Consider the following 11042-nt stretch of genomic DNA (forward strand, 5'->3'; position numbering starts at 1 on the left):
AAGTAGCCCCTTCTCAGTGATCAGGCTTTGGCTCATTCATAAAATGACCTTTAAAAATCAATTCTGTGCTTGAAGAGTACTAATTAAAAAGCAAGTAAGTACCTCAGAAAAAAGAAACTGTCTCAAAAACAGGACACCGTGTAGCAAGCCTGTCGGAGCAAGTTTTTCTATTTACAACACACTCATTGCTGCTGTCTGGAATGCCTGCTTTTCACTGGAAAAGCAATAATCAAGTGAGCTGCAGGCTGTGGCATCCACACAGGAGAGGTTATGGGTATTTGACGGTGTGCATGCACTATACTTCTTCCTGAGTCGTGCATTGCAAAAGCTTGTGTGGGATGCGTTTGATGTCTGTTTTTATTTAGCCCACTGCACGGAAGGGCCACAGCGGTATCATCATCCAGGTGGGTGGCTTGTAACAGTGGTCGAGGGGTTTTCTTGAGGCATGGATAGTTTTTCCATTAAAATTGTATCTGCTGAAAAAACAGGACTACTTAATTGGTCATTGTAAAGAGCAAAAACGGTTTCCTTCTCGAACCCATATGCTGAGCAGATGGGGTTTAGACTAACTGGCATCCCAGGCAGTTATGGATAAACAACTTGAATGGCCTAAGGTGTAACCTCCTCTTTACAATAACAAATTAGTTTACTTAAAACTGAAAAGGACACTTCCTCTGCACGCTGTGTGAATAATTTGGCTATTGATTCCACATTGTCCTGCCTTTTTGTAAGCGCCTGTCAGGGGTCATGTGCAGGAGCGGACATGATGGAGGGTCTGGTATTTATGGGAAGAGACAGTGATGTCAGCGCAGCAGCGTCTTCTCCAGACATCCGGTTGAGACGATGTCTGCTGTCAGTAAGGCGCAGCAGGACGAATACACCTGAGGCTGATATTAACAGTTCTGGTTAAGGTGTGTAAGTGTGTGCGTGTACATGCAAGTACAGATGTATCCACACATATGTAGAGAGTGTAGAGTGAAGCTCCAGTCATCTAAATCTAACATAGTCTAACAGCTCATGAGGGAATTTTGTCTACCAATTTAAAAGAGTTAATGTTCCTCCACACGCTTTCCTGCTTTGATAGACTGAATCACCCATCTGTGGTATAAAAGAATGTTTTCAGTCTGGTTTTCAGTTTCCCGAGTGAGCAATTTCAGGAAATATGTGTCATTAACAGTCCCAGTTGGTGGATAGGAATTGAGAAAGAGCTTCAGTGGCTTTGTTACTTTTTCTATGTTTTGTAAAGAAAAAACAAGACAAAAAAAAAAAGAACACCAAGGAATCATCCCGTGAGACTGTATTTCTCATAACGCACCAGAAAACAGAATCGTGGAAGGATAAAATACAGAGACTAGCGTTCTTATATCCTTCCTAGTTCTGGGACAAGTTGGTCAGGACAATACTTTAGTGGATCCTAAAATATCGGTATTAATAGCTTAATCTACAAAAAAAGGCCAAAATGTGGCGTACAACAGACAAAGGCTGGTTTTTATAGCCTAGTCGATAGCTGGAAATGCCTGTTGCTTTAGCAGTTGTGATTCACACTGGCTTCATCAGTAATGATAACACTGTGCAGAGCGAGGTAATCGCTAAGATCTGAGAATATAAATAGCTCCAACTATCGACCAGACAATCTTACAGACATTACAGGTGCTCTTTTAGCTGCTTCCCCTTTGATTGTTGACTTTGTTACCATATTTATTTTTTGGCAATGTATTCATGTTCTCACTCCTCAGCAATTATTATGGCAACTACAATACATCCAATGAAACCGGTGTCTGGAGCAAACAAAAGGTATCATACCATAGTTTTCCTCAAAAGTTTATCCTGTGTACAGTGACTACTGAAATGTCAGGCTCAACTCGAAGCTGTCGTTTATGGGCTTTAAATCTTTTTACACAACAATGGTAAAGAATAATCTTATGTACCCTTTCCAGGAAGTACTGATATACATGCTTTTGTTTGGCCTTGGCTTTGGTTCTTGACTGATTTAAGAGATGAATGCTGTCGAATACAACAGAACAACCGTGAATACCTATGGAAATGGAAAATTCCCCAAAGTCCATTTTTAAGAGTAAATAAGCAAACCTCTTCAAGAGTGTAGTAGTTCATAATGCCATCAGTGTGTACGTGTGTGTACGTGTGTGTACGTGCGTGTACGTGCGTGACCACTGAGCTGGCACTGGCATCAGCAGGAGTTCAGAGAGGACACTGAACACCACAGGATCTGAGTCCTCTCAGGATGAGTCGACAGTAACACCGCCTCTCAGAACACGGCATATAAAGCTGATTAGCCAGCTAATTAAACAGATTAAACCGATACTAATTCTGGGTTTGAATAATAGACCACAAACCAACAGATACAAGCCAGAATAATGACCATGATTTCAATATATCCCTCCTCTGCAGGGGACTTATAAGTCTATCCAGCTGCCCCGTATTCTCTCATTCATCCCGTAGTAGCCTCTTTTTCTAATCACATTTTAAAACTTTTTCTACCCCTTTTATTTAATTTGAAATGGATTGAATTTGTAATAATGTTTGGTTGGAAAATATTAAGGTTGTGAAAAAAAATCAGACGCTCTTCTCACTTCCTCCTAGTCCTCTTTACTTTTTCTTATTGTTTGTCTAAAACTACAACACATTGTAAGACAATTTCTATTGGAACAAAATTATTGAGAAGGTCATTTGTAACATATTGGGGCTATATTATCTTTGTTTGTATTGTCTTTTATCCAAAACAGAAGTCTTGTGAAAGCTTTCTTCAAGTGATAACATAACTTTCCCAAGAGTCAGTGAAATCCAACCAGTCATGTGCTGTGAATGGGATCTCTACCTGCTGGGATAATCCGGGTGCTTAATCTAGAGAAAAGTGCACAACTGTATTCTCGCAAAGGGCAACTGGATTTAAATCAGCCAAGTTTTATCCGAACAACTGGCGGACAACCAAAAATGGGCATAAACTGAGTCCAAAAGTTAAATGGCCATTCAACTTCAAAGAAAAATTTGAACTACAAAAACAAAGCTCAGCAAAACATGCGTCATGCAGGCATCTTTTCAGGGCAGACACCCTCTACTCAAGCAGTCTGTAGATCAGGTACCGATGGACCATTTTGTTTAGTCTGTGATATCCATTGGCTAGGCTGGGTATGATGCACCCTGCCACACAGCAGCCTTGGTCCTCCACAGGAAAATAAACACCACCACCTTAATATCAGCATTTTGACAACCAGATCATGCATCGGTCCTATGATTTCTCCTCCCTTCACTCTCCCCTTTTGAGATTTGATTAAAGAGAAGTGTTGGGTAACACTGTTATTACATTCATCTCTGGTCACTGCCACCCCAACCAAGCACACTCTGTAACACCAACCTCCCTGATAACGAAGACGACAAAAAGAGAGAACAGCTCTCTAATGCCTGGACTGTCGAGACTGATGAGACCAGCAAGGTCACTAAAATGTTCCTCATCAGGCTCTTGATTTCAACTTCATGTTCCTATTCCTGTGTAGGGTAGAATGTACAAAATGCCATATTTCTGCACATTTTATTAAATATGATATAATCTCTGAGTACCGAATGCCAGGCTGCATTACGAAACATTTACAGGCCTGCTAAATACTCTGCACTTTTTGGATGACTTTGCCAAATTGCTGTGTAACCTCTACATTGATATTGACTGGGGAGCTATTGTTGATGGTTTTAACTACTGACTAAACTCGTGTCGGGTTACAATATCGGTGCATTACGTCAGATCTTCCTTAAAATAATCAACACTTCTTCTCGATTTTCCACAGGACCTAAAAAGTGCTGTTATTAAGCCACTCTTTAAAGAACAATCCCTACTAATAAACAATTACGAGCACCCAACAAACCCTCTATTTTTAAATGAATAATTTAAAAGAGTGTTTACAACAGCCTCACACACACTTCGCCCTAAACACATGTGTTGTTGTTTGCTGTGAGTATATGTACAGGACCACAGTTCCAGGACTTCTCTTGTTAAGGTCTTGAATCACGTCTTGGTATTATTAAATGCTGCAATCGATATGACCACACATATAACCAGACTGGAAACCTGGGCTTTTTGGCACTGTGCTAAACTGGTCCCTTCTGTTCAACATCAGCATGTTCCCAGTAACTTAGGTCATGGAAAGAAAGTAAATATCTGCCCCTTGGTGCTATATGCTGAGCACACAACTTTCTGGTGGGATGCTTTAAAAACAGTGTGTTAAAATGTGCAATACAAATAAACGTGCCTTGTCTTCAGGTGTTACAGAATAATTACCAAAATCTGTCCAATCAGACCAGCCTTCAGACTGTGGGATGGAAACATAACAACAGCACATTATTCTCATCCTAGGGCACACATATATAAGAAAGTGAGCATGAGCACCAACATTCACTCCACACACACACACACACACACACACACACACACACACACACAGACACACACACACACAGACACACACACACACACACACACACACACACACACACACGACTTAGCATGTGAACTCTCCTGAACGTGTCAAAACTTTCCCTTACGTACAATTCTCATCAAGATGCCAGAAACTGTTGCAGGGTAAATTCTTTCCTAAAACTTTCTTGGGATTGAATTGGAGATTTTTAATCTCTTTTTCTGACACACTATTGAGTAAGTCATTGTGGTGAAACAGACCAATCTCTGAGAGCAATAAAAAGAGTTACCAAGCTCCCACTGCTTGTGGGTAGGTTTCATGACACTTACTAGAGTTTTCATCCCAAAATGACATGTCCAGATGTACAATTGTTCCAACATTTAAAGCATAATGTCAAATCTTATTAAATAGGCTTTACATGTGTGCTGGTTGTTGCAACACCTCTTCTTAAGCCTTGTGGAATTCACACCTTTTCTGATGGCAGGGCTGAACAAAAACAGTTGTTATTCCACACTGTTCATGAAGGAAGTGAGAAGCTGTTGAGAGTGAGGTGTGAGATGTTGTCGCTCATTATCAGGTATGATTTTTCTAGGATGCTGGTTGCTATAATTCCTATCTGTCAGACGGCTGGTGCAAAGCTCAGAGAGATCCTCTATTAGATACAGCATGTCCCCTGTGGTCTTTCAAGCCTTTCCAAAGAGGATAAATGACGATGTGCAGCCTCTGATGAAACAGTTTCACCATGACACGTCCATTGGCCTCCATGGACTCTTTTACCACTTTCTCCTTAATGGAAAAGGCATGTCCTTGCCAGTATCTGCAATGGGCTCAAAGTAATGGGATCCACTGCAGGCCAGTGAAAGACCACAGTGACAGTGATGAGCAGAGCATACCAGGGAGATTCTGCTCAAATGTGAACAGCAGGAACACCTATTACAGCCTGACTCAACTTTTGGCAAACGTTTAGGCATTACCTGGCATCTAAAATGACACATGAGCTCCTGCTTTTGCTCTTTGGTGACATTTCTCTCTGAATAAGCCCTGTGAACTGATTTTACATTATGAATAAAAACATTCAAAAGAGTATGGCTCACTATGAACCGTCTAACAACATCATTTAACATGAATGTTTGTGCAGCTGCGTTACTTGTACATTAACTGGGGAAATCTTGTTACAGTAACTTATTTTCCGGTCAGGGATTGAAATCTACTCCCGTGGCTTATTTTCCCTGAGAAATTCAGAACGAAACTAACATACAAAGCCTCTAGTGTCTTGAGAATAAATATGAGCCCACAGAATGGAAAAAAAGGATCTAACCTCGTCTCTTAATTCGGAGTAAAAAAGTGAGAAGGCCATGCAGAGCCCTGATGTTATGAAGGATGTATGATCGTATGAGTTGAATTGCTTCAGACACAATACAGAGGGGGTACCTGGTACTGCACAGATACTTCTTGAGAGACTTCCGATGGGGATTATTACTTCAAGTCAACATGTCTGGAACTGTTAAAATGACTTGTGGCAACAGAATGATCAGCAGCATCACACTCATTGACCACGGACCCATTATCTCTGTTAAAAGTCAAAACTGTTCATGTCAGGTTTTGCGACACATAGATTCCTTATTAATGTCCGCTTATGTAGAAAGGCAAAGTCATTACAGCAGCAACCCGGGAACAAATCCGACACGTGTCCATTTGAAGCAAGTCATCCTCTCTTGTCTCCTTTTCCTTTCTATCTTCGGATGATCTGTAATATAAAGGGAAAATTCCATTGAAATCTTACAAAAGGAAATCAGGACAGGTCAAAAAAGAGGGAAAACTTAAAAGTTGCTCTATTCGTTTTCGCTTTAATGTGGCATTAGAAGTTTCATACAATACAACATACAGTATAAAACAGTACATTGCATCATGTTTTATGCCAACTATGTTGACCATATTCCATGGTACGTATTTTACTCAGTACAAACAAGTAACAAGCTAACTTGTCTGAAGTCCAGTTAGCTATGTAACAGCTTCAGAACTTTCTATCTGAAAATGTACATCTTTTGTTGTGCTGCTCATTTTAATTTAGTGATGTGCGAATTTCCACTAAAAATAACATACTTTTTTATCATGAACCTATAAAAAAAACTGAAGCCAAAAATAGGATCATTAAAAATGTTTGAATTTCTCTCACCCTCTCTTTTACTTTTCGTTGACTCTTTCCCTCCCTCTAACTCATACAACCCACAAGCTGAGGCCTCTGATTTCCTGGCATTTCACTACATTACACATTCACAATGATTGCTGCTGATATTTCGGGCTCATGCACTAATGTCATTTGCAGGAGGCAAGACGACTAAATATTTTGTCAGGACCTTGCATTGTGTGAGACACAGATTAGGTCCTTAGCGTGGCAGTGAACCAGATCAGTGTTTGGCGCTTTGTGTTTGTCTCCCGGTAAATGTTGATTAGATTCTGCACGCCGTTGATCCAAACAAAGAGTGAGCTTCTTGTTAGGAGAATAATTCTTGCCTTGTTCCTGTCCCATCTGCAGAGAGGCCCGGGTGCTAAGCAGAAAGGCATTTAGATGGAAATGGGAAGAACCGAACAGAATCGGACGGGATGTATTTATCCATATGTTGCATATCAAAGACTGACATTATTTGGTGGCTGTAACCTAATTAACTGGAAATAGGCAGCATAGATAAGATAAAGCCTGGCTGCAGCAAAGTGACAGATAACGTGTGTGTTTGTGTGTGTGTGTGTGTGTGTGTGTGTGTGTGTGTGTGTGTGTGTGTGTGTGTGTGTGTGTGTGTGTGTGTGTGTGTGTGTGTGTGTGTGTGTGTGTGTGTGTGTGTGTATCCTCCCACCCATTTCCCCTTATTCTCTAACAGTTAACCTTTCAATCTAATGAATGAGGAGTTAATATGTTGCTTGACATTCCATTGAATTAAGTAATGTCCTGCACAGATTACAGCCTGAAATGTATGTGAAAGACTTTATGTTGTGCTGCTCACACCTAAATCACTGATCTGTCATGACCTTTTATATTAATCTAGTTTCACTCAGCAGACCCTCATTTCCCTGTTAGATTGTGACATAAATGTTTTTTAGCGTTACATTTTCCATATATTGGTTTATCAAAAGGGCAGTTAGGTCTCCCACTAACAAACCTAGACAATATCAACCAAACTGCTTTTTTTTGCAACATCCTGTGTTTGTTTGTTTGATTTGGCTGCCAGAGCCATGTGAACACTGATGAATGTGATTTTAAACTGAATCAGAAACCAGGAATTTATTACATTAAAACATTACAAATCAGAACCAGATGCGCTGGCAGTGAAGGAAACAGTGATTGTGTCCTCTGCAAGCCCGAGAGGTTCATTTGCTGTTCTGATTCCCTCATGTCTGAGCAGCATTGTTACCAGGAACATTATTAGGAGAGTGGTGATCCTGCCATTTAGCTGATATGATTTTTTGTTATGTGTAAATAGCACTCTTGGCGTATGTTTCAACATTACACAGACAGACAGACAGACAGACAGACAGACAGACAGACAGACAGACAGACAGACAGACAGACAGACAGACAGACAGACAGACAGACAGACAGACAGACAGACAGACAGACAGACAGACAGACAGACAGACAGACAGACAGACAGACTCACTGACTGACTGACTGACTGACTGACAGACTGACTGACTGACTGACAGACTGACTGACTGACTGACTGACAGAGCCAGCTGATTGTGGTTTGGGCTCTGTCTCAATCTGTGTATTAGTGCATGGGAGCTCCCACCATATGCTTATGCTGTTGTGGGTACTGGCACGAGCATACAGTTAATAAATGAACACACAGACACACACATACAGATGCACACAAACAACAAAAAAAAGGACTCCATGGTCCAAAAGCATCTCAGATGCCCTGCCCAGTCTGTGGAAGCAATTTAGACCACTGAACTATGTCGTAGTGGGATTTCTGCCATAAAGTATATTTAGTGTATATTGGATTTGGGGAGTTTGTGGGAGTTTTAATATATTAGCAGGCGCCAGGCTGGCTCCCAAGCCAGAAATTAACAGAGGCGGCTGACTTCCTCAGATGTGGTACTAACTAAATTGCAAACATTTTAGCATGAAAATATTGCTAAATACTAATAAGTAAAAGTTCTTAAAATGCAACACAATCATTGATGCATTATTGTGTACTCAACTTTAATGTTAAAGCTTGTATTTGTTTTATTAATATGAAATGCAAGATCAATATTATTATTATCATTATTATTATTATCATTATTATTATTATTATTATTATTATTATTATTATTATCATTATTATTATTATCATTATTATTATTATTATTATTATTATTATTATTATTATTATTATTATTATTATTATTATTATTATTATTATCAATAATAATAATAATATAGGCCCCGGCCGTGGTGCAACTGGCTGGGGCACCTGCACCGTACGCCGGCGACCCGGGTTGAATTCCCGACCCGTGGTCCTTTCCGGATCCCATTGAAGTACAGTATTTGAGTAAGTGTACTTGCTTACTTTCCACCACTGCAAATTAAATTGTTGTATCTTCTTTTTCTACTGAAGCTTCACAGTAGTATTCATCATCAAACCACAAGCGGACACGCCCTCATTCTGCCAGATTTTATTCATCTTTGCTTCAGACCACAACACCCTCTGAGGTAGTTTATGAGAAACACAGATGTCTGGATGAAAATAAACAGAGGCTGAAACATGAGTGTGCCTTTAACCAAATTAATTCTCCACACAAACTGTATCCCAGAAGATTGGAAATCAACCCATTAGGTATGCAGTAGTGCACAATATGAGACGTGATCTTGACTGAGTTGCACCAATAGAAATCGGCTCATTATCATTGAGGAACATCTACCCATCAAAACATCCGCAAGCATGGTGAATATTCTCTCTTTTCTGTCTGCCTTCCTCTGTGTTTATACTAAAGCTGAGCCTTTGAACAGCCCCATGGCTGTATCCCATTACATCCAGAGGGATAAGCTGAGGGTTGGTATGGTGAGCATAAAGCAGAGAGGGGCTGTGTGTGTGTGTGTGTGTGTGTGTGTGTGTGTGTGTGTGTGTGTGTGTGTGTGTGTGTGTGTGTGTGTGTGTGTGTGTGTGTGTGTGTGTGTGTGTGTGTGTGTGTGTGTGTGTGATTATAATCAATTCAGGCCTCGGCCCGTAGCAAACCCGCTCTAATAACTTCTGTAGATGGATTCGACTTGAGAGGGAATGCAAACCAGATCACTTAGGAAATTCCACGACGCTCTCTTTGTAGCAAAAGCCCCTCTTCTTCTGAAGGAATGTGTGCTAACATTTCCCCTCAGCTCCCTGCTCTCCCACACACACAGCTGCCCCTCAGAGAGTCACGCCAGAAGAACGCAGGCCGCTAGAAAAGGCAGAGAAAGAGAAGAAAGAAAGATAGAAGCAGCGGCTAATGGCTGCTCTCCCAGCTGCATGGGGTCTTACACACATAAACATGTCAGGAGAGGTTGGGTCAAAGGAGAGAGCACACAGGAATTGTGAGGGAGATTGAAGGGGTAAATAGGAATAAGTAGCCTAAAGTGGGACTATAAAGAAAGAAAATATGGAGATAAGGAGAAGGAAAATCGATCTGGGCTGGCAGTCGGTGAGGAAAGAGGAGAAAATGATAAAAGAATACGAAGAGGGGGAGTGTGAGCACGAAGAAAGGGGTGTTGAAGGAGGAGAAGAGGCAGGGCTGAAACGTTACTTAAAGTAGCCTCGAGGTGATGGATTGTCTGAGCGGTTTGGCAGGACTATCCATCAGGTGAGGAGAGGTGGTGAAAAGAAAAGTTCAGATAAACACATGACATCCAAATCAAACCAACAACGCCTTCAGAATTACAAACGACGCTGGAAATGTTTGAAAATTATCCTAACTGATTTGGGAAGTAGAGGTTTGTACACTTTGTGTGAACTTGTATTTGAAAAGTGGTGAACCACAAGAAGAGTAACTGTATCATTAAATAAAGTAAGCTTATCCTATGTCTTAAAGAAGATTAAGATGTTACTCTTAAATCTTGGCAGCCATTCAAGTGGGATTTTATTTTCCACCATATGACTCAAATGCAGATCCGACTACCCAGTGCCAGTCTTCATCCCGCCTTCAGTTTCACAATGAAAGATTTTCACACGTTTTTTAAAGCTTTTCTGAAGAATAACTGCGGATATATAAATCTAAAGATCAAATGATTTGTAACCCTCAGACTCAATTACACTGAACCAGATTTTACTGACATTTTTTGGGACTATGATTTCCTGGATATCATAAAAGATATCAACAAGCATTATAATTTCAGGATTAACATCCCTGCATAGAGGCCCAAATGTGTGTACACTACAACAAATATGGATGTGACTGTCCATGAGTCTTCAGCAACACATGACAAAGAACTTTATACTTTATGTTTCAAGTCTGATTGATTTAAGTCTGTGTTTCGGTGCTCGACTTCTATTATTCCAAAGCAACCATCGACAGCATCAACAAATTCTGTGGGTTTAGCAGGAACTTCGTCTACATTTTTCTCGCATACTTTTCACTGTTTATTTGGATTTCTCTGCCCCGTGTGCA

The sequence above is a fragment of the Eleginops maclovinus genome, chromosome 23, assembly GCF_036324505.1.
Source record: "Eleginops maclovinus isolate JMC-PN-2008 ecotype Puerto Natales chromosome 23, JC_Emac_rtc_rv5, whole genome shotgun sequence".
Classification (NCBI taxonomy): domain Eukaryota; kingdom Metazoa; phylum Chordata; class Actinopteri; order Perciformes; family Eleginopidae; genus Eleginops; species Eleginops maclovinus.